Source organism: Podarcis filfolensis (genome assembly GCF_964270895.1).
Source record: "Podarcis filfolensis genome assembly, chromosome: 3".
Lineage (NCBI taxonomy): Eukaryota > Metazoa > Chordata > Lepidosauria > Squamata > Lacertidae > Podarcis > Podarcis filfolensis.
The window spans coordinates 14,061,310-14,086,740 of NC_139606.1; the positions used below are offsets into that span (position 1 = coordinate 14,061,310).

At 44.5% G+C, this 25,431-nt stretch overlaps 1 long non-coding RNA gene across 2 annotated transcripts in view; it reads right to left on the minus strand.

The window, feature by feature from the left end:
* Window positions 1-1,741: 1,741 nt before the first annotated feature.
* LOC310759592 overlaps window positions 1,742-25,431 on the minus strand; it is a 29,750-nt gene continuing 6,060 nt past the window's right edge. The window contains exons 1-3 of one of the 2 annotated variants that reach the window (XR_014546439.1): window positions 4,367-4,640; window positions 4,004-4,237; window positions 1,742-1,968 (exon numbers count right to left, since the gene is read on the minus strand). This is a non-coding gene — a long non-coding RNA (uncharacterized lncRNA). Of the gene's footprint in view, window positions 1,969-4,003; window positions 4,238-4,366; window positions 4,641-25,431 lie in introns of those variants that run through there. The other variant, XR_014546438.1, reaches the window with a different exon arrangement.

Genomic DNA, 25,431 nt, shown 5'->3' on the forward strand with positions numbered 1-25,431 from the left:
CTTATTCACTATGTGATCCCTGATTGTCTGAGATCATCCATATGGTTAATCTAAAGGCGGAAGAAGCCACCTTTGGCATAAATGAGGCTCAAGAAAAGTGAATATTCACAAATTTCCATCCATTCTAGAAAAAGCATTTAGCTCACCAACATCTTTAATTCACTTCCTGGAAAACTGAAACACAACTCTATCTAGTGCACCTTTAGAGACAACCAATCAAGTTTGGATCCAGAAACGTGTGGCAAATCCAAAACTGCCATGTCATAGGATGCTTCAGCCCCATTGAGGTTAAGGGGCTTTTCAAAAAGAGTTGAAATTAACCCCAGAAGATCCACACCTGCGAATCTAACAGTATATTTTTGTTCTTAATCCTATAAAGAAAATGAAAAACAGTAAAAATGGCATGGGGAAACAACCCTTGGTTTGGCAAAACAAAGTAACAACAACAACAACAACAACTATAATTATTATTATTATTATTATTATTATTATTATTATACCCCACCCATCTGGCTGGGTTTCCCCAGCCACTCTGGGCAGCTCCCAACAGAATATTAAAAACACGATAAAACATCAAACATTAAAAACTTCCCTAAACTGGACTGCCTTCAGATGTTTTCTAAAAGTCAGACAGTTGTTTATTTCCTTGACACCTGAAGGGAGGGTGTTCCACAGGGCGGGCGCCACAACCGAGAAGGCCCTCTGCCTGGTTCCCTGTAACCTCACTTCTCACAGTGAGGGAACTGCCAGAAGGCCTTCAGAGCTGGACCTCAGTGTGCGGGTTGAACGATGGGGGTGGAGAAGCTCTTTCAGGTATAGTGGGCCAAGGCCGTTGAGGGCTTGAAAGGTCAGCACCCACACTTTGAATTGTGCTTGGAAACGTACTGAGAGCCAATGCAGGTCTTTCAGGAGCAGTGTTATATGGTCTTGGTGGCCTCTCTCAGTCACCAGTCTAGCTGCCGCATTCTGGATTAGTTGTAGTTTCCGGGTCACCTTCAAAGGTAACCCCACACAGAGCGTGTTGCAGTAGCCCAAGCGGGAGATAACTAGAGCATGCACCACTCTGGCAAGACAGTCCGCGGGCAGATAGGGTCTCAGTCTGCGTACCAGATACAGCTGGTAGACAGCTGCCCTGGACACAGAATTGTTAGCAGGAGGTTAAAGAAGATTATTACAGCCCATTGAAATCATTGCTCTGTGCTGTCTCTCCAAATGGCAGCATTCAAGATATCTTGAACGGCAGCTTCCATCAGCCCCAGTTGGCATGGCCAGTGGTCAAGGATGATGCAAGTTAGAAACAACATCTGAGAAGCACCATGGAGGGGAATGCTGGCTCAATGAAAGAACACATGCTTTGAGTCCATTAAGAACTGCCGCAGAGTAGAGAACACAGAGTTTGTGCTACTAGCGGTCTGACTCAGTTTAAGGCAAGCACTTGGGTTAATTTCTATATTCATCATGGATTTTATATGGATACATTTTCTTTCCTTCTTTCTTTCTTTCTTTCTTTCTTTCTTTCTTTCTTTCTGGTGAATATTGATGGAGATGACTGCCATAAAATGTTATAGGCCTTTGATGTTTCTAATAGAGGATGTAAATGCTTAACAGATGAAAATTATGTTGCTAATAAGAAAATAACCATGAAATGCAGAAATACAATTAGAAAAACTTGTAAGGAGAGCTGAAATATCCAAGACACTTAGCGCTGAAGACGAAGGGGGAGAAAAGAGGCAAAGCATCCTTTGAAGTATGTAAATATTATTTCATTGATCTGCTGTGGGATTATTTTTTTCCAGGCCCATATTTCAACGTATATTGGCAAGGATGAAAGATCCTGTGCAGCATGAATTGTTGCAAATATCTGAAAGCTGAGCGGATGTTTTTTTTCCTAATGAGAAACATGGAATGCACAAAGCAAACAAGTAATCTTCCTCTCAGCTTCTTAGGTTCATGGAATGCACTGTAGAGCTACGACAAACGAAAGAAAACAAATAATTAGCTTATGGAATTCTCTGCCACAAGGTGTGGCAACTTAGCTGGTTTGAAGGGTGAGTAGATAAATCCATGGAGGGTGTGTCTTGGTTTAAGCACATTTGCTTTTTGCTCCATTTTCCGATGTCCACCAGGGCCCACTAGGAACAACCTGGCACTTTGTTTGACCACCCAGGAATGATCCTTTCTCCTCACCAGACCTCAATATTAATATAAACTGAACATGCTCCACTCTGTTGGGGAACTACCAAGTGCTATTCAAGAGTCCACCCCTTGAATGTCACCCAGAGCCTTGAGAGACCTTATGCAGAGTGTCAAAAGTACATACCCACCAACATTTCTCTGATGGCGTCCCATTCCATAATGATAATTTTACCATGTATACCTTACACATCTTACTGGGTTGCCCCAGCCATTCTGGGCAGCTTCCAAGATATATAAAAACACAATAGAACATTAAGCATTAAAAAAACCTTCCTTATACAGGATTACCTTCAGACAGCTCGGGGGCCGATAATTCCACACCCTCCACGTCAATGTGCAAGTAGATAAATAGGTACCTTTCCGGTGGGAAGGTAAATGGCATTTCCGTGTGCTACTCTGGTTCGCCAGAAGCGGCTTAGTCATGCTGGATGACCAACCAACCAACTGACTGACCAACCATCCAACCAACCAACCAACCAACCAAGCGACTAACTGACCGACCAACCAACCAACCGACCAACCGACCAACCAACCAACTGACCAACCAACCAACCAACTGAATTACCAACCAACCGACCGACCAACTGACGGACCAACCGACCAACCGACTCACCGACAAACCGACCGACCGACTGACCAACCAACCAACCGAATGGCCAACCTACCGACCGACCAACCGACTCACCGACAAACCGACTGACTGACCGGCCAACCAACCAACCAACCAACCAACCAAATGACCAACTGACTGACTCACTGACCGACCGACCAACCGACTGACCAACCAACCAACCAACCAGCCAACTGAATTACCAACCAACCAACTAACCAACTGACCGACCGACCTACCAACCGACCAACTGACTGACCGACCAACCTACCAACTGACTGACCAACCAACCGAACGGCCAACCGACTGACCAACCGACCAACTGACCAACCGACCAACTGGCCAACCAACTGACCGACCGACCAACCAAATGACCAACCAACCGACTCACTGACCAACCGACCAACCGACCGACTGACCGACCGACCAACCAACCGACTGACCAACCAACTAGCCAACTGAATTACCAACCAACCGACCAACCAACTGACGGATCAACCGACCAACCGACTCACCGACAAACCGACCAACCGACTGAATGACCAACCAACTGACTGACTGACTGACTGACCAACCAACCAACCAACCAAACGGCCAACCAACCAACTGACCAACTGACCAACCAACCAACCAACCAACTGAATGACCAACCAACCAACCAACCAACCAACCAACCAACTAACCGACCGACCAACCAACCAACCAACCAACCAACCAAATGACCAACCAACCAACTGACTGACCGACCGACCAACCGACTGACCAAACAACCAACCAACTGAATGACCAACCAACCGACTGACCGACTAACCAACCGACCGACCAACCAACCAAGAAGAAACACACCAACCGCTCCGTTTCCATGCGCTGCTCTGGTTCGCCAGAAGCCGGTTAGTCATGCTGCCCATATGACCTGGAAGCTGTACGCCAGCTCCCTTGGCCAGTAAAGCGAGATGAGCACCGCAACCCCAGAGTCAGCCACGACTGGAGCCAATGGTCAGGGTTCCCTTTTTACAAGAACACCACATATGATAAAAAGAACCTTCTTTCTCTTTAAATTTCCATCAGTTCCCAGGATTCTTTGGGGGAGGGACCAGAACTGTTAAAATGCTACAAAGGTACTTTAAATGTGTGGTTATGGATGTGAGCTATGACTTCCACATCTCTCTGTGAGACCCTTTCTGCTTTCTTACTTACCTAACTAGCAGTCGGCCGATAGAGAGACTGGTTATTGTTTCCAGAGGTCTGAACAGATTCCCTTTCCACAACTCTCCTCTCCATTGCAGTTTTGTCTTGTTTTAAACTCCATTTCCCTCCAAACCACCATTCTTCTCTCCCTCCAGGCTTCCCGCACCCACATGAAATCAGGATGAGGGCTGCTAAATTTCTTTGTTTTTTTGCTTCATGTAAATATTTAGCAACCACACTTTCCTAAAAGAAAAATAAAATAAGGTGATGTTCAACATAAAAACACATGAACAGCAAAAACATAAAAAAACCCCACAACCTAGTTGGTAAAAAAAGAAAGAAAGAGAAAACGTTCACATCCCAAAGGCCTGCCTGAACAGTGCAGTTTGGAAAAGAGGTCCGAAAGAAAGCAGGGAGCATTCCTGCCAAACCTCTAGTGGCAAGGAGTTCCACAGGGCAGGGACTGCCACACTAAAGGCCACAGGTGGCTCAACTTTTTCTGTAGGAGTCGGAAGCAATGCATTGGTGTAAACAGAACATACAGTAACAAATGTTGCGGTACGGCTGTGGGAATTACCCGACCTCACTCTGGTAGAATTGCTACTGCATATTGGGATGGAGAAGGGCAATAGGGGAGGCAGCATGGCACAACTACAGCAGCAGAGCTGGTATATTTGCACCATGCAGAACCCACCACTGCCTCACCCCTCTCTATTGTTTAGGGGATTTTTTGGGAGGTTGTTGCTATTTTTGACATTATTATTTTGTATCTTTATTCTAGACCTTATTAGGATTTATTTGGAAATGGTCTAATTTGGTCGTATACTTTTTGATGTCTCATTTACAGTGGTACCTTGGGTTACATACGCTTCAGGTTACAGACTCCACTAACCCAGAAATAGTACCTCGGGTTAAGAACTTTGCTTCAGGATGAGAACAGAAATCGTGCTCCGGCGGTGGCGCAGCAGCAGGAGGCCCCATTAGCTAAAGTGGTGCTTCAGGTTAAGAACAGTTTCAGGTTAAGTATGGACCTCCGGAACGAATTAAGCACTTAACCTGAGGTACCACTGTATACTTTTATACTTTTGTTACATTTGTAATTATGTGGTATTTTCATGTTGTATGCTGCCTTGAGCGTGGTTTTAACCAGTGCTTTTTTTCCCCTGTGGTGACTATGGCGCTCATCTTGCTTTCAGGCTGAGGGAGCCGGCATTGTCTGCAGACAGCTTTCCAGGTCATGTGGCCAGCATGACTAAACCACTTCTGGTACAACGGAACACCGTGATGGAAACCAGAGTGCACAGAAACGCCGTTTACCTTCCCGCTGCAGCAGTACCTATTTATCTACTTGCACTGGTGTGCTTTTGAACTGCTAGGTTGGCAGGAGCTGGGACAGAGCAACGGGAGCTCACCCCGTCGTGGGGATTCGAACCACTGACCTTCTGATAGGCAAGCCCAAGAGGCTCAGGGGTTTAGACCACAGTGCCACCTGCGTCCCATACTTTTCTGGGGTACACATTCCCCTCCCCCATATTAAAAGTTTGGCACTTGCTGTTACAACTTCATGGTGAGTACTGGCACCTTTTTTCCTTAAAAAAAAAAAGCACTAGTTTTAACTTTGGAAAGGCGGCATACAAATATAAAGATGTATGTATCCCAGTATGCAGCAGCTACCCAACTGGAAGGAGGTCAGATCGGAAAATAGGAGTGTCCCTATTTTCCAGGGACAGTCCCGGATTTACAGAAGAAGTCCCACTTTCTGATTTGATGCTGGAATGTCCCACTTTTTCTTAAAAAGTTAAAGGTAAAGGGACCCCTGACCATTAGGTCCAGTCGTGACCGACTCTGGGGTTGTGGCGCTCATCTCGTTTTATTGGCCGAGGGAGCTGGCGTACAGCTTCCGGGTCATGTGCCCAGCATGACTAAGCCGCTTCTGGCGAACCAGAGCAGCGCACGGAAACGCCATTTACCTTCCACTGGAGTGGTACCTATTTATCTACTTGCACTTTGACATGCTTTCGAACTGCTAGGTTGGCAGGAGCAGGGACTGAGCAATGGGAGCTCACCCCATTGCTGGGATTCAAACCACCGACCTTCTGATTGGCAAGCCCTAGGCTCTGTGGTTTAACCCACAGTGCCACCTGCGTCCCTTTTCCTTAGGATGTCCCTATTTTCATCGGAGAAATGTTGGAGGCTATGGAGTTATGTGACCCCAGAGCTAAGAAGATAAGTAACTATACAACCTTTAGAAGACACCAAAAAGCAGCCTGTATAGGGAAGTTGTTTAATGTTTAATGTTTTATTATGTTTTTATATATGATGTAAATTGCCCAGTGTGGCTGGGGCAACCCAGTCAGATGTGCAGGGTATTATTATTATTATTATTATTATTATTATTATTATTATTATTTTCATTGGAAAAATGTTGGCGGGTGGTGTGTATGTGTGTTTTCCTGGACCATGGGTATTTATTTTCATGGCTTTGTTTTTATTGAATTTTCACAGAAAAAGCAGCCCCCGCAGCAGACACTTTTTGGGGAGTAAAACAAAAATAAATTGGATTTCAAATCCCTCTAACTTGGGTATTTATTTTGTTTCATTATCAGGCCAATTAGAATGTTGACAGAAGAAAGCAGTTTGTCATCGCTCCCCCTCTCCCCCCGCAGCCGCCCAAGTCTAGAGCAAAGTTTAGAGGCTAAAGAGACTCAGCTATAACAAGAGGGGAAGTCACAAATGAGGGTTTCATTAGACGCATGCCGCCCTCCGCTCCCACAGGTCTGAACAGGTGTAACATCAATCAGAGTGCACAGCCCTGGCCGCAGAACCTCTGAAGGTTTTCTGGCATTCTCTCTCTCTTTCTCTGGCTTCTCTGTTCAGGGTCAATAGCTGAGTGTCCAGGAAAAAGGCCACTTCTGGAAAGATCTCCTGCCTTTGAACATCCGCTTTCATGTTAATGATGACAACCTCACGGTGACAACCTCGAAGAGCCCGTATGTGATGCATGGCTCCGACATTAGCTGTGACAAATACAGTGGTACCTCGGTTTTCTAACGTCTCTGTTTTTGAAAATTTTGGCTTTTGAACGCCGTAAACCCGGAAGTAAATGCTTCGGTTTTCAAACTCGTCGTGGAAGTCAAACGTGCCACGTGGCTTCTATATTGAGTTTTCCGTATTGAGGCTTCAGTACTGAGTTTTCGGTTTTTGAATGTTTCGGCACTCAAATGATCTTCCAGAACAGATTACGTTCAAAAACCGAGGTACCACTGTATTAAAAACACAACAAAACATCAACAGTTGAAAACTTCCCCATACAGAGCTGCCTTCAGATGTCTTCGAAAAGTCATATAGTTTTTTATCTCCTTGACATCTACCGGGAGGGTGTTCCACAAGGTGGGTGCCACTGCTGAGAAGGCCCTCTGCCTCGTTCCTTGCAACTTCACTTCTCTCAGTGAGTGAACTGTCAGAAAGTCCTTGGAGCTGGACCTTGGTGTCTGGGCTGAACGATGGGGGTAGAGATGCTCCTTCAGGTATACAGGGCCGAGGCTGTTTAGGGATTTGATCCCATATCTGTGAGGGGGAGAATAGCTTTCAGTTGTGGAAGGGGCAGCCTTCTGTTGTGGAGAAGGATAGAAAATATTATAGTAACTCAGATTGAAAGAGAGCTTGATAGCTTTGCCCCAAGCCTGGAGTTCATTGTTGGGTGGGTGTGTCGCATCGGTCTGTCTCTCCTTCCATCTCCTTCTCTTATGTATAATAACATCATGGGTGGTCTCTCTCTTCGCTCAGCCTCCCTGCCTGAAATCTGGCTGTCTCTGTAGCTAGCTAGCTGTAACTCAAGCACCTGCATGCCAGACATCATGGCTGGCTCAATATGTACAGAACCTCAGCAGATCCGACTTCCAGAAGATGAGACAACCCTCCCTTCAGACAGAATTCTGCCAAAAGAGACTAAAGCGCAACTGGGTTGCCTGTGTGGAAAGCAAAAAAGCAAAAATGAATGAGAGAGATGAGCTGTTGCTGTTCATATTTCTCAAGCAGGACAAACATGGTAGTTTCCCCAGTTCCAAGTTTAAAGCTCTTCGTTTTGCTTACTAGGCTCTGGGAGGCTCCTGGAACATCTTAATTGCCCTTGCCTTTAATACATTTCATTTGCACGATCGCAGCTGGCTGGCCAAGTGCAGAAATCTGTGGTCGTGCAAGTTAAATGTGCACAAGTTGTGAGTCCACGGCATGTATTTTTGAGCTGGAGCACTGCTTTGCTGAATTCAGAAAAGTGCAAATTTGGAAGAAGGGCTGCATGATTCTGTGATGATTTTTTGGTTCATGCATCAGTCCAGGAAATGCAAAGTAGGTAGGTTTGTATTAAACAGCCAACTCAATCAAATTTCCTCCTCATCTCTCCTCAAAATATCCTTTCTCTGGCTGATACACAACGTATGGGATCTGTTGGTTGCCAAAATGGCTCTCAGAAGTATGGATTCTCATACTCATCAACTCTCCTGCTTTTAGCAGGACGTCCTGGAATTACAGAGCCCCCCTGGCTTCTTACTGGATCCCGAGATGTCCGAGATGTTTGGGCTCCCATGAGAGTGCATTCCCCAAAGACACCAGTTTTGGGGGTCTGTGCTCTCCTGCAAGTCACGTGACTCGTGCAGGGCCCAAAAGACACCGCATCCCAATTTTATCTGTGGGTTGTTGGAGGGTTTGGATTCTTAAAATTCTGCTCAGCCAATGCCTGCCATTGGTTTTGATATGGAAGACGGGCCCAGGTATGAATCACTTCACAGCAGTCAAAACAAAAAATTTTTTTTCCTTCCAGTAGCACCTTAAAGACCAACTAAGTTAGTTCTTGGTATGAGCTTTCGTGTGCATGCACACTTCTTCAGATACACTGAAACAGAAGTTGCCAGATCCTTCTATATAGTGAGAAGGTGGGGAGGGGTATTACTCAGAAGGGTGGTGGGAATGGGTGATTGGCAGATAGCTGTGATGAGCCTGTTGACGACTCTTAACGACTGCAATAGGTCTTACAGGAAAAAGCAAGGGGTGAGAAGGTGAAAAATGGCTTTGTCATGTATAATGAGATAAGAATCCAATGTCTTTGTTCAGACCAGGTCTCTCCATGGTTTTAAGTTTGGTAATGAGTTGCAATTCAGCAGCTTCTCTTTCCAGTCTATTTCTGAAATTCCTTTGTAGTAATACAGCTACTTTGAGATCTTGTATAGAATGTCCTGGGAGATTGAAGTGTTCTCCTACTGGTTTCTCTGTCTTGTGAAACAGTGAAACTCACTGAGGCAGCAGCAGTCTCAGGCAAGTGAGCATCAATCAGGCTAACCTAACTCACAAGGTTGTTTTTTGAAGCTAAAATGCTGTTCAAAGCAGCTCCCCAGAGGAGAGTGTGTGTTGGGGGTGGGGATGATAATGGGTAGTAAAACAAATACAGTGGTACCTCAGTTTTCGAGCGTCTCAGATGTTGAGTGTTTTGATTTTTGGACGCCGAAAACCCAGAAGTAAATGCTTCCATTTTCGAACACGCCTCAGAAGTCAAACGGTTTCCGCTGTGTTTTTTCCAATTTTCTCCATTGACTTTGCAGACCGCCCTTTGCGCCTCGGTTGTCAAACATTTTGGAAGTCAAATGGTCTTCCAGAACAGTTCAGCAACTGAGGTACTACTGTACTGGTAAACAATAAGTCGGTTACAGAGCGAATGTAGAACTTGTCACTTTTAAGTGAAGGAAGACCATAAGGACTGAAGAACTATTTTCTTCTCTCTCCCACAGTCCCCTCCTGTCAACCCCCCTCCCTTTCACCTCTCGGGCTAAGTGAGCAGTCTTGTTTGTGAGATGGGCTTTCCCAAATTCTCACAGCTCTAATCTGGATACCATTTAGTGTGACAGGCTCCTTCCCGGGTTCCCACAGCTGGTTAGTGTTTTGAATTCCTGGCTCATGAACTCATATCAGGCTACATGGGCTAATGCTCAGAGCGCAACCTAGGGCTGATATCTTTGATGACAGAGTAATGGAGGAAGCTCTGGTGCTTTTGCTGTGTTTATAAATCTGCTGCCATTTGTGTGCTGTTCTTCAAATTTTGGTGGAGAAATGGCAGATTGTCCATAATACATCGTGGAAGCAGTTAAAGCATCAACAGAGGTGAAAATAAAGTGATTATATATAGTTGGTGAAAGGCCAATAGAATATTCTGCCATCATTAGTTCCCCCCCCCCCTCAAGATCAAGTGTGACATCCACTGTAGGCAAGACGCACACACACACACCCTCAGTTCTTCCATCTGCAATATGGAGGAAAATAATACTGCTATTTCTTACAGGGTGGTTGTAAGGATTACAACCAGCTAAAATGCTCTGAACTCTTGAAAGCGCTAAAGAAATGTTGTCATATGATACTCAGTCCATAATGTACACAAAAGGAAAACGTGTGTGTGTGTGTGTGATCAACTAACACATGGTTATTGCAGAAATTTCCACTGTGGGTGTTTATTTTGGTTTGACTGTGCACTTTTTAATTATGTGTGCTGATATTTTTGTATTTGGTTCCATATTTGTAAATCGCTCAGAAGCCACTTTAAGTGCCGTATTAATCACCACCACCATAATAGTAATAAATAATCAGTATATAATAGATGATAATCAGAACAATAATCAGAGTAACAGTAATACAGTTGTACCTTGGAAGTTGAAAGGAATCCATTCTTGAAGTCCGTTTGACTTCCAAAACGTTCGAAAACTAAATCACGGCTTCTGACTGGCTGCAGGAAGCTCCTGCAGCCAATCAGAAGCCACGGAAGCCCAGTCAGATGCTCGGGTTCCAAAAGAACATTCACAAACTGGACCAATCACTTCTGGGTTTGCAGTGTTTGGGATCCAAGGTATGACTGTAAATAGATTTGTAGTCCCATATCAGACTGAAGATGATAAGCCATTAGGGTTATAGAAACTTGAGGAACAAATGTGCTTCAGAACTACCTGCAGAAAGCAGACCATCAGTCAGTCATGTTTTGCTCAGCCCTTGCCACTGCTTCATGAGATAACTTATCTAATTCACACTTAGTTAACCCCAAACCCAGCCACCCTTCAGAAATTGCACTTCTCCAATTTTTGCCTTGCAACTCGCCATCCAAGTAATGTGTATGAAAACGCATATACAAAAAAAGGCATCATAGTGGGGAAATCACTGTCCAGAAATGTGTATATTGAGAAAAATCCACACTAAAATGCTGAAGAATTTTCACGAGGATTTTTTTTTTTTAATGACATGGAAATTTGGAGAACTGAACGTAAGTTTGGAAAAAAATTGAGAAACTGAGCATTGACAGATTCACCCACCTCCAGCTGTAAACGAGACACTCTTTCTTTACGTAACGGTAGCTTCTGGGAGAGCTCTCCCTTTCCTTGTGTGGGTGAAGGAAGCAAACCCATTGGTGTCCAAAAGCACAACCCAAATTGTGTCTACTCATAAGTAAGTCTTGCTGAATTCAATTCGGCTTACTCCCAAGTAAGTGAGGCTGGGACTGAAGCCTTACCATCCAGGCACCTTTTATCATATGTGGTGGAAGTGCAAAGTAACAAAAGCATTCTGGGAAATGATATATAATGAATTTTTAAAAAGTTTAAATTAACTTTTATTAAAAATCAAACAAAAAACAAAACAAAAAACACCAGAGGCTTTTCTATTAGGAATTGTAGGTGTTGATATTCCAAGGGAGCAGAAAAGACTTTATGTATGCGATGACAGCTGCACGGATGCTATTAGGCCAGAGATGGAAAGAAGATAAAGATAAACAGAGAAGAATGGCAAATTAAACTGCTGGACTATGCAAAAATGGCAAAACTGACTGGAAAGCTCAGGAACCAAGACCAAAACTTTAACAAAGAATGGGAAAAAATGTAATTTGTCTTGGAGGCCACTGTAAGCAGATGAAAACACCAGCAGGATTGCAGTAACACTTGTACTACAGAAACAATGGAGTTATATAAAATATAGATTATTGGAAAAGATGCAGTAGAAAATGTTTAACAAAAGGACCCATGGAGGAGGAGGTGGGAAGTCCAGAGATTCGAGGGAATCTTTTAACTGTTGAGATGTGTGACTGTGTTCTTATAATTTTATATTTGTAAAATCAAATAAAAATTATTATTTTTTAAAAAAGAAGTTGTCTTACCATCCATTTACCACCCTTTTCACTTGCATTTATAATATGCGGGTGGGAGCATGTGTGCTCAGGTTGTGCCCCAAAATAATTTTATTTGCATAGCCCCAGTGCTTTTTTCCTGGGGGGACGCAGGGGTACGCATACCCCTAAACATTTCGTCAATCTAAGTTTGGCCTCATTGAGGAGCAGTATCTCAATATGAGTAGGAAAATGGTAGTACCCCTAAAGCGTGTTCTCACTAATAGAGAGCACGTGTTGAGGTGGGGTCTAGCAGGCCACCCCACTGTTGCTGGGCTGATCTGTTTGAATGGCCACAGGCTGTGATTGGGTACTGGTGTTTCTGGGGAGATTTTGATGTTGCCAATTTGTGGGTTGGGCTCAAAGGATTTAAATACTGGGCACGCAGCTTTGAGCATCCTCTTTTGCTGCGTGCATTGGATCACCCGCCCAGCCTCCCTGAAATGGGGATTTTGCGCTTGACCTTGCTATGCCTGTCATGGGGTCGCTTGCTTTGGGGCAGGGGCCTGGTAGGAATTTTGTCCATTTGGCTGATTGGCTGGAGCCATTTGGTTTTTGCCTACTGCGTAGCAAATCGTCACAACCTGTAAGGTTTGCGGTTAGGCATTGGTTAAAAAATTGGTTGGTGGAGGGGTAAGTACCTACCCCTCCAAGGCTGGTGCTGCAAGGGAATTCCGTTAAAGGAATCCGGGGGCTTGCCATGCTTTCGTCCAAGTCCCTGGCATCGGGCTTGGGCCGCGCAAGGCCTCTGGGAGCATGCGGGGAGAGGTGAGGGTCTAGTGCCCAGCTTCATTTCTCCCCGATATTGTTTTCCCTGACTGGCTTCCGCTGGAATCCGGAAGTCAGTTCTGTCACTGGGCGGGGGGACAGATAGTCGGAACCAATGCCTAAGCAACCACTCACAGTTATGTATTTAAATAAATGTATTTTAATTATGCCAAAAACCTTAAACAAAAATTATGTGAGATGTGTGACTTATTGGGGTGGCTTGGGAACCTCAACATGCAAACATTTTTTTTAGGGAAAAAGCACTAGACAGCCCCACACTATTGTCTTTTAGCATTTGGACAAAGCTGGCCTGAGTAGTCTGAATCCCGTCTTGCTAAAATAGACTGTGCTTCTGTTGAGGAGCTGCTCTGTCACCATTCATCTTCCAGATTGGTTACAACTAACCGGAGCCGGTTCCACTGCTGGTCTCCGTTCAGGAAACATCCAAGTCTTTAAGAAACATGGGAGAGCAAATGTTTACTGACCGTGTAATTAATATGATGATTTGCTCTGTCTATTGGCCCTTAGCACCGCATTTCCTGTGAAAGTGGTAGAAAGCTTCCCCCTTTTTCTCCCCCACCCCCCTTTTTTTTGAAAAGCAAGCTGCTATTTTACTTTGACGAACAAGTCATCTTCCAAATGAACAAATGATCTATTAGAAGCCGAACAGAGTATTCCCATGGGAATAGGCATTTTGCTCCTTTTTTACAGCTAATTTCTTTCATACGGCAGGTTCCCAGACACATCAAATGCCTCACATGTTAAGCTGTTAGTCAAGATTTATAGGCTCTGTGAGCGTAAGTCAATGTTAAATCGTTCTGATAACATGAGGGCTGGCAGGCAAACTTCTTCTCAGGGATTTTCATTTTCATTTTTTTTTTTTTAAGAGAGAGGGAGGGAGAGACGCTGAGATCAAGTCGGAGTATCTGAAGTGTTTCCTTGACATAAGAAATGCCTTTCTTTTGGCCCATCCTTCCTAAGTTTACTTGCTTCATTGGAAACTTCGGTACTGAGATGTTCTAAGCCTGACAAGATATAAACCGCTGCGGAAAAGTACAGTGCCGAAAAATTGCTAGTTATGATCACAATATTAAAATGTCCAGTAGCTGGCCTATATACCCTACATAATGTGACAAGGCTGCCCAAAACATTTCATTTGCTACCTGAGGAAAAAGGTAAGATGGCGCCACCTCCATTTCCTCCAATCAGCGATGTACAAAAGATGGTAAGTCCATACCCTTCAATATTTCTCCAGTGAAAATAGGGATGTCTTTTTCAATAATACTATTATAGTTGTACCTTGGTTGATGAACGCCTTGCAACTCAAACGTTTTGGCTCCCAAACCCTGCAAGCCCAGAAGTGAGTGTTCCAGTTTGCGAACATTCTTTGGAACCCGAATGTCCAACACGGCTTCTATGGCTTCCGATTGGCTGCAGGAGCTTCCTGCAGTCAATTGGAAGCTGCGCCTTGGTTTCTGAACATTTTGGAAGTCGAACGGACTTTCGGAACGGATTCCATTTGACTTCTGAGGTACCACTGTACTACTAACCGGCCTCGGTCCTGTATACCTGAAGGAGTGTCTCCACCCCCATTGTTCTCCACCCCCATTGAGATCCAGCGCCGAGGGCCTTCTGGTGGTTCCCTCATTGCGAGAAGTGAGGTTACAGGGAACCAGACAGAGGGCCTTCTCGGTAGTGGTGCCCGCCCTGTGGAACGCCCAAGGAAATAAGCAGCTAATCCTATTTTTAAAAGACATCTGAAGGCAGCCCCGTTTAGGGAAATTTTTAATATTTAGTGCTGTATTGTTTTTAACACTCAATTGGGAGCTGCCCAGAGTGGCTGAGGAAACTCAGCCAGATGGGTGGGGTATAAATTGTTGTTGTTGTTATTTTCTGACTGGGTTGACCCAGCCACTCTGGGCAGCTTCCAACATATATAAAAACATTTAAAAAATTAAATCTTTAAAAAACTTCTGTATACAGGGCTACCTTCAGATGTCTTTTAAAGGTTGTATAGTTATTTATCTCCTTGGCTTGGTGGGTCAAATAACTCCATCCCCTCCAACATTTATCTGATGGAAATAGGGATGTCCTAAGGAAACGCAGGGCATTGTGGGATCAAATCAGAAACCAGGATGGCTTCTGTTAATATGGGGCTGTCCCTGGAAAATAGGGACACTTGGAGGGTCTGTAAGCCTAGCAGTTGAATGCTACTTGAACACTGGTAATGGGAGAGCCTCCTCCATTGCAGCTAAGGGCAGCATGCTGGTCTGGGGGCTACAGAACAGGCTGTGTGACATATTCTGTGTGCTCCCTGGCCCTCAGCACCTGCTGCCTGAGATGGCTTCTTCCCACTGCCTAATGACAGGGCCAGCCTTTATAAATATATATGGGCGTAGGACTACTCTAAATAATACACTGTAGGCATTTTAAAAATTATAAATTGGATTATATAATCAATTGGAAAAGGTAGTAAGGGGATGCAAGAGATCCAAATACCTCAGCAACTACAACAGAGGCTGCATATACAGTGTATTTCATTTTTGCTTCTTTTCCGCTTCTTCTATCTGTCTAGGATTTAGCAACAGCACAATTTCTATATCCCCAGTCCAGCTGTTTGTTTGAAGAATTTATAGCCTATTCCTTTTCAGTTCTCAAAGAGGGTACTAACAATAAAATAACCACACAGAATAACAGTGATAAAGAACCAAACAACAATATAGTGTGCCACCTGGATTCAGGTTGTGGCTTCCCCCTTCCTCGCCCGGCCAAATGTTTGTGATTGTATCTGCAAAGGAAATAGAAAACTCAACACCCTGAACGGAGACAACCTAAATTCACGAGCAAAGGCCATTTATCTCATTGAAAGTCGTGGGAGATCTGATGACAGCAGAGAGATTTCTTCAGAGGGACCACCGCCACATTATACCCCTTCCCAAAGTTTGAGGTTATGTAAGAAGTAGGCATTTTTGTGGTTCTAAGCCTGAACTCTAATCATCTGCCATTTTGAAGACAGTCTGGTTGGAGACTGACTTACGGTGCCATGTTTACAACTGGTCCATGAGCAAACCAGTCATCCAGACAGCTGGTTTTTGGGAAGGATAGACTAGCCTAATAGAGAGATTGAACACTGAAAAATAATAATATGAATATTAATAAGAGATCCCTCTAGGGCATGATTCTCAAAGGGTGTGGCACACCACACTGGCTTGGCAGGAGAGGACGGCAAGTGTGTTGGGAAGATTCAAGGACAACCAAAGGAACATTTAAACAAATCCCTGTAGTATAGTATTAAAATTATTGTTTATATCTGCAGGATATGGGCAGATATCTTTTCAAAATGAGAGCTCTTTTCAAGTTGTTGTTTTCCCCCAGTGTATTCCTTATCAATAAAAAAAATTCAGCGTGGTGCAAGCAAATTTGTATTCTGAAAGTGTGGCCCAGAGAAGAAAGTTTGAGAACCACTGATCTTAGGGCATCGCGTTGTCTAACATGACCACAATAGAACGCATACGCGCACACAACACAAATCAGGAAGCTGCCTGCACATGACTCTGGTCGGTCATGTAGTGAACCTGAGCACCCTGTAGCACATTCCAGGGAGCCTCTTGCACTCAGTGCCATGGAAACTGTCCCCACACAGATGAACCTGATGGATAATTATAATAATAAGAAGAAGAATATTTAATATTCAGCTCCCAACCGAATATTAAAAACATGATGCAGCATTAAACATTAAAAACTTCCCTAAACAGGGCTGCCTTCAGCTGTCTTCTAAAAGTAAGATAGTTGCTTATTTCCTTGACATCTGATGGGAGGATGTTCCACAGGACGGGCACCACTACCGAGAAGACCCTCTGCCTGGCTCCCTGTAACTTCACTTCTCGCAGTGAGGGATCCGCCAGAAGGCCCTCGGCACTGAATGGTGGGGATGGAGATGCTCCTTCAGGTATACAGGGCTGAGGCCGTCTAGGGCTTTAAAGGTCAGCACCAGCACTTTGAATTGTGCTCGGAAACATACTGGGAGCCAATGTAGGTCTTTCAAGACCAGTGTTATGTGGTCTCAGCGGCCGCTCCCAGTCACCAGTCTGACTGCCACATTCTGGATTAGTTGTAGTTTCCAGGTCACCTTCAAAGGTAGCCCCACGTAGAGCGCATTGCAGTAGTCCAAGCGGGAGATAACCAGAGCATGCACCACTCTGGTGAGGCAGCCCACAGGCTGATAGGGTCTCAGCCTGCATACCAGATGGAGCTGGTAGACGGCTGCCCTGGACACAGAATTGACCTGTGTCTCCATGGACAGCTGTGAGTCCAAAATGACTCCCAGGCTGCGCACCTGGTCCTTCAGGGGCACCGTTATCCCATTCAGGACTAGGGAGTCCTCCACACCAGTGCTAAGGAGTCTGCAAATGTTCCAGCTCGTACGTGGAGCATGGCCATGTGAAAATGTTTCTCAGCAGTCTCCCATGTGAGACCGTTGACACTTCTTAATTTCTTAATATCCATCAACAGGAGGCCAGGAGATTATCTATATCTATCTATCTATCTATCTATCTATCTATCTATCTATCTATCACCTGCCTCTCACCCTAAGGTCCCAAGGCAGGTTACAACATTAAAACCCAAAATTCAGGAAAGTTAAAAACAGCTTACGATCACAAAAATAAAGTGGCTCCTGAAAATATACACCTTTTGTATGGGAGAAACTTCATGGCAACTTTCCAAAGGTCAGTAGGTTAGTTTCTACTTACACTCCCCATTCCCTGCCATCTCTAGCCTTCCTCAAGGCAAGCGAGAAGAGTTCAGTGACGTGTTTCTGCCAGGCAAAAATGTCGCACTTAAGAATATTTCATGGGGTGAAGAGCTGTCTGTGAAGCAACAGAGCTGGTTTGGAAGAAGCTAGGATGCATACTTTCTAGGGCTAAACTCTATAAAACAGCTAAGCAATTCTACTGCAAAGACCAGCTACAGAAGGTGCCAACTGGCTAGCATCAGTGACGTCACAATGACACCACCCTAAATTTCTGGAGTGGTTTTGCCATTGTTTTGGAAAATGTTTCTTTCCTTTCTTTATGGGAAGGATGGATACATGGCAATATATATATATATGTGTGTGTGTGTGTGTGTGTATTTTCCATAGGCAACCAGGCTGAGAGAAGCATGAGAGAGAGAGAACAGTTGATGACCAAATCAGCACTCAGTTCACTGGTATAGATGTCTGTCATACACAAGCTTTCCTTGAATGTTTCTGTCTGTTTCCAGCCATAGTTGATCATTGGTAAGAAAAAGAATATATTGTCATTTTGTCCATTCAGTTTACTCAAGCCCACAATTTGTTTCCTTCCCACCTCCCGGACTACCCAGGAGAAACAATCAACATTTCTTTCATCTCCAAGGTCAACATCCTCTATGTATTAATGTGGCTATTACATAAAGAGTTTTACATCTTGCTATAGGTTTAATTAGGATAGAAGCTTTTCCATGGTTGTTTAAAATCTTCCAAATTGTAGAGCAATTACTCTGCGTAATACCCCGACAGCTATTACATTTGGTTTTACTGCAAGCAATAATTGCTCACATTTTCTTACAAGTATGTAATCAACACATTAAGAAGGGAATCTCTTCTTGTGGAGCTGAAAATGAGCTCATTTTCATTTCGCCGTTAAAAGAAAAATGAGAGGGATGCTCAAAAATAGCACATTCTCTGTGCTTTAGGGGGGGAAACTACAAAAGGTTAGTAAAAAAAAAGAATCAATATGGTGTCCTTTCATCTTGGGATACCCGATACTGTTTAAGTCATCTATCCGAAAGGGTTGCTTCACTTATTTCAGGAGCACCAGCAAAAGCTTATTCACAAGACCCAGCCTGATAGTACTCAAGTTTGTGGTCATATACAACAGTCCAAACCCCTCCTCATGTGTGCATTCTCTGGGAGCAGCCATCAAAAACAATCCAAATAGCCATTTGAAATGGAAGCTATCTGTGACTTGGACCAGGTATGAGCAACATCATCTGTGCAAAGGCTTGCACGCTAGTTGCATTAGGGAAAATATATGATAACCAAGGAATCTGGGCATATCATTTCTCTCTGGAAAGGTAGCAGAAGATCATCTTTTCTTCACCACCAATTCTACCATAGTGGACTCCACAGCCAGGATGGTAAAGGATGATGGGATCTGTAGTCTAACAACATTGGATGGGCACCAAGCTAGTAAAGGCAGGTGTAGACCTTTAGCTGTGCTCTATGCTATGTTCAAGGGATGCGGGTGGCACTGTGGGTTAAACCACAGAGCCTAGGACTTGCCGATCAGAAGGTCAGCGGTTCGAATCCCCGCAACGGGGTGAGCTCCTGTTGCTTGGTCCCTGCTCCTGCCAACCTAGCAGTTCGAAAGCACGTCAGAGTGCAAGTAGATAAATAGGTACCATGCCGGCGGGAAGGTAAATGGCGTTTCCGTGCGCTGCTCTGGTTCACCAGAAGGGGCTTAGTCATGCTGGCCACATGACCCGGAAGCTGTACACCGGCTCCCTCGGCCAATAAAGCGAGATGAGCGTCGCAACCCCAGAGTCGGTCACGACTGGACCTAATGGTCCAGTCCTTTATGCTATGTTATGCTATGTTCAGAGGGAATGAGGACAAATTTCCCCACCTTTAACACTCTTACTCCCTCCCCTCACTGGTTGCCTTAGCATTTTAGTGTGGTAGTCTTTGGGGGCACTTAGCAGAAACCGTGTTTTGTCCAATAAACATTCCTGTATGGGGGCATCTTGACTTCACCTGGTTTTGGAACACCACAATCAGGTGCCATCACATAGTGTGGCAACTTAGAATTGCAATAAATGATCACTCAGTCAAGAAGATTGCATCCCTTACACATTCAACAAGCAAAAGCCTACTGGACTGGCATGTGAACCTTACTTACCTCAATGCTGGTGACAAGATAGTACCCCTCTCTTGCATATGAAGCACATTGTAGGTGGCGCTGTGGTCTAAAGCACTTAGCCTCTTGGGCTTGCTGATCAGAAGGCTGGTGGTTCAAATCCACGCGACAGAGTGAGCTCCCTTTGCTCTGTCCCAGTTCCTGCCCCCCTAGCAGTTTGAAAGCATGCCCGTGCAAGTAGATAAATAGGTACCGCTGCCGCGGGAAGGTAAATGGCATTTCCGTGCGCTCTGGTTTCTGTCCCGGTGTTCCGTTGTGCCAGAAGTGGTTTAGTCATGCTGGCCACATGACCTGGAAAGCTATCTGTGGACAAACACCGGCTCCTTCAGCCTGAAAGCAAGATGAGTTCCGCAACCCCATAGTTGCCTTTGACTGAACTTAACCATCCAGGGGTCCTTTACCTTTTTACCTTATGACAATTTAGGGGACTGAGAGGGCCATGTGACAACATGTAGGATGATAGGAGGCTCAGGAGGAACATCTGGGAACTGCTGTTGCTGCCCCACAGCATTTTCTGCCTGCGGCTGTTGCTCCCCTCTGTCTAACAGTAGGGCCAGTCGTCCTGGATGATACCTGAGTTTTCCTATGAATCTTTGGGAATATAGGATCCAGAACAGGAATTTGAACTGGCTAACCTGCGTGCTGCCGCTTCAAACTCTCCAGCGCCATAATTTGCAGCGAGGAGCTGCAAAAGAGCTTCACCCTTTATGTTCCATATGCAAAGAAGATCAATGGCAGGGGTTTATGGTTGACAGAGACGGTATCATTCTCAGATCATATTCCAACGTCATTCTGCAAAGCAGCGGGGGGTCTTTTCTGTATCGCAGCCTATGATCAGAAATGGTTTCATGTGTGTTTCTCTTTAGGCATGTGTGTGTGCATTGAATGTTTGTTCTTTGTTTAAACAGGCCACGATTTAATCAAGGCAGTATGCCCAATAACGCAACCCATTCTCAGCAGCAGGCAGCATCTTTGCTTTATCATCAGAAGTGATAAACCTAGGGAGAGTGTCAGAGGGGTTAGCCACTTGGTCTTGTCAAGCATCTCCTGCAACACATTTGCTGTGGTGGTGTGGGAACCTCTCTCTCTCTCTCTCTCTCTCTCTCTCTCTCTCTCTCACACACACACACACACACACACACACACTGCACACCTGCAATATGAGAACCTGTTCAGAAGATGAGGAATCTTCAGAAGATGAGGAATCTGGCACTTGCTAAGAACCGAAAAAGCATAGACACCCAGCAAGTTATTGGTGTGTTGGTTGGTGGTCTGCGTGCATGCACACACGCACGCACACACACACACAATTTCAGAGGGGAGGTTGCCAGCATATGGTTCCCATCTTGGAATTTCTCAAAGCTCTTTTTTCACGCTGACTCACAGATCGTTGCAACGGCTCGGGGACCCCCCTTGGTGGGAAAGTAACTAGTCAGTGACTTGGAATCACTTACTTGACAACGTGTGCCCTGTCACACAGGAGGGGAACAAATTATAGCTCTCGGCGATCATGAAGTCTTCAGATGTTATGATTTTCTTATACAGAAGGAACTTCTGTGTAAGGAAAACACATAAAGAATGTTTATATCCTCCTCTATTTCATGTGTGTGTGTATGTGGACTGTGATTGCTTGTTGGCTGGACAGAATCCAGACCTTTAATGTACTGTTCCTATTTGCACACAAGTAGGGATGGGCAGACCTGCCCATTTCAGTATCTCTCAATTTTTCACTTAGAACGATCATGGAGCATCCTAAAAAGTTTTTTGAAGACTCTATATAGACACATGCAAACATATACTAAGCTGAAGTACATCCCTGCCCCCCCCCAATTTGTTTACTTTGATACTGACATATCCTCATCAATTACATGTTAAGTTACCTTTGATTTGGTGAATTTCACAAAAGGCTATCCAAAGGCTAGCCTTTTGCTTCTCAAAGCTAAACACTTGGACTGATTGGCTGGGAAGGCTGTAAGAATGAATTAGGCATTTTGCTGATCTCAGATGTGGCTCTATCTGCCTGGATTAGAAGTTACAGTATTTTCCAGCCCTTTTGGTCAATCACTATTTCCTCCCCATCCTATTCGACTACTGTGAATGTCACAGCTACAGCATCCACCCCTCCTTTCCCTTGCCTGCTTTTTTATGAATGGGATGCCCTGTTGGTCAATCTAATAAAGGTCTTTTCATTATACTTTCTCTCTATGTCAGATGGCATTTAGAGAGGTTAAAGGGGGGAGAGTTTCAGAAAACGCATGGCATTTTCCCATCGGCTACTGTTATGATAGCACAGATTAATGTGGCAAGTATGATGCATAACAGTTCATCAGCACATTTACGGCGCACATAGGCAGAAACACATTAAATGATCCATTTTCTGCAAGGGTGAGATTTGGGCTCTTAAGTCCCATTACATCATCCACTGCATCTCTATTGTCAAAAATCCGAAGGGGTTCTTTGCAAACATCTTTTGACTTAAAAATAAATAAATAGCCAAAGCTAAACCCTAACTTGACTTTTATTTTCTAGGAATGTAAAAAATAAAATAAAAGACATGGGTCTAACCGAGGCTGGCACTGCCACTCTCTTCTATTTCTGTCAGTCTTTCACAGCTGTGGTTGCAATGTAGTAGCAATTACGGTAGCCCAAGCCAATAAACCATTCTGGGGAAAGGAAATCAGTTTCCTTCGTTTGTCTGACATGGCCCAGTTTGGGGCATTCCATCAGCTACTCCTCAGTCATAGAACCTCTTAACAGATACAGCATGAATCATATTTCATTCTCAGACTCCTTTGAAAACAGGGGTTGGAACCAAAGCTTCTGAGTAATTAAAAAAGAAGAAGACGACAAGAATATCCTCCCATGGTGAACCACTCTATGCCGTATCAAGCCACGACTTGGCCTGCACACCTCTGTGTCTGAAAACAAGGGAGACTCTTTTGAAGAGTCTCACTGTTTATTTGCCTGGATCCCTCTGTGCAGACAGACAGCCCTGAGAAACTTCTGTACACATGCTACAGATGTTTTCCTGTCTGCCTTTTCTTTTGGCCGAATGTGTCTGACCTCTAACATGCCCACAGGGAAGGGAAACCAAAATAAAACACATATACAAAATGCGGGGATCAGCGGCTGGGCGGCAACACTGCTCTGAAGGCTCTGGACATGGTAGTAGATTACAAACTGAACGTGAGCCAAGTATAATAGTGGGTGCGACGACGTTACCCAGAAGGCAGTGCCATTTTTAAGCCCCATAAGAAAATGCAAGAATGAGCAAGCCATCCGAATGTTGTAGCCTTTGGGGAGACTTGTCTGGAGAAATCTGAGTCTAGAAGGGAACGCGGCATCAGAAGATGGAGGCTGAGCTATTTTTTGCACAGTGTAACTTGGAGAGCAGTGCAGGTGTTTTAGAAGCAGAGATGGTTTGAAGGAAAATTAGGAAAACAGCAGACACAATTGCGTGTGTAGGTCCCCAGGCCACCCCTCAAATAACTTCACACACAACACGTAATTTTAGTTTTGGTTTTTGGGTACTATTTTGGCCACAACTTTATTAAAATACAAAATCAGTGAGTGGTTGTTTAGACATTCGTTATGACTATCTGTCCCCCTGCCTGGGACAGAACTGACATCCCGAGGTCCGATCGGTAGCCAGTAGAAGAGAAAGTCAAACTGGGGGTCATTTGAGCTAAGCGTCGGACCCACGCCGCTTACGCCAGCAGCTCCCCGAAAGCTTGCCAGCCCTGGTCCCATGACAGGGATTCCCATGACAGGGATTGGGTGGCCCTGGTCCCATGACAGGGATTGGACGAAATCGTGGCAAGCCCCAGGATTCCTTTAACGGAATTCCCTTCAGCGCAATTGGAGGGGCAGGCACGGCCTAACCTGACCCCTCCACCACCAGCATATTATAACCAATGCCTAACCACAACCTTACAAGTTGTGACGATTTGCTGAGTAGTAGGCAAAAACCAAATGGCACAGCCAATCACCAAATGGCAAAATTCCTACTAGGCCCCTGCTCCAAAGCAGACGACCCCATGACAGGCAAAGCAAGGTCAACTGGAAAAGAGGGCGGGCGAGCGGGTGATCCGATGCACTCTGCAAAGAGAAAGAGAAACCAGAGTGCACCAATATTTAAAGACTATGGTCCCACCCACCCAATTTGCAACATACAATTTGCCCCAGCAACCCGGTTACCCAATCATAGTGCCAGGCAACAACTATTAACCTGCCTGGCAACAAGAGGCCTGGCCTGGCGGCCCACACTGCAACACGTGCTCTCATTTATTGGAGAACATGCTTTGTGCACATTCTGCGTTGAGTAGGGCAGGCAGAGATTTCCTTCCCGTCCTGAGTTTGTTGCAATCAGCTCTGTTTCTTTTCTGCTACAGTTCAGCTTCTGCTAAAACCTACATTGTCTGTCTCACTCGTGGCTGTAGTCGAAACGAATGCAATTAACTACATAAGTAATTTCAATACATTTCAATGGAAGGGAAATGTCAAAAACAATGCACACCTAAGAATTTTTGGGAGATGATTGTTCAAGGTCTTTGCAGCTATTGTTGGATATGTGGTGCCTTTTGATCCACTTTTAAGTCTTTTGGGAAACATGGAAAAGGATATTCAATCAGAACACATAACGACAATAGGAAATTGGTTGAGATCTGTAAGAGTTTTCCTGGCCACTAATTGGCCAGGAAACACCTCAAATACCCTTGGTGATGGAATGGATGCTAAAATATTGTGCAATAGTTAAACTAGTGGAGATAGTTGGATCAAGGGAAGGAAGATTGGAAAAGAAGCAGTTTGAAAGATCATAGAACAGTACTTTTTTCGTTTATTTAAAGCAGCAGTATAATCTACAGGTTTTTTATGATTTCATGCTGGTGAGATAAGCAACATAAGGAATTCATAATTTTGAATGCTGCAATATTAAGAAATATTTAGGAATTGGCTATGAATGATCTAACAAAAGTTGGATCTGGAGCGGGAATCATTTGGGCTCTCCTTCCAAAAGCAAAAAATGAGTGGGCACTATTTTCTAAAACAAGCCGTCAAAGACTGTGTGGAGTACAAGTGTGCATAATATACGCTTACACCTTTAGTAGCCCCTGGTCTCCTTTTCAGAATTAACACCCATTTGCAGCACACTGCAGCTCAGGCTTTCCCCTCCTGTTTCAGGAGTTTAAACTAGGTAGCTAGACCTGGACAGTTTCAATCTCACCTGCTGAGAATATCAGCTTTCTGGTATTTGGTGGGGACAGAGAACTCTTACAGTGAGCTTAATTAAGCATGGACTGTTTGACTTAGCTGGGTTTGGACTGCAATAGGTTATTTTTCCTGGCTGGGAGCCAACCAAATAAAGTTTGTCTAGGATAAGTAGAACAGCCAGCCTCCATCCTGCTGCACCCATTCATGAGTGTCTGAGCCACTCCATGGAATGTTATAGTTTTTGAAGTGGGGAGATCCTTGATTCCTTTCTCCGTTTTGCATTGTCTCTAAATGGAAACTTTCTGTGGGATCTTAGCTTTCAAATCAGTGAT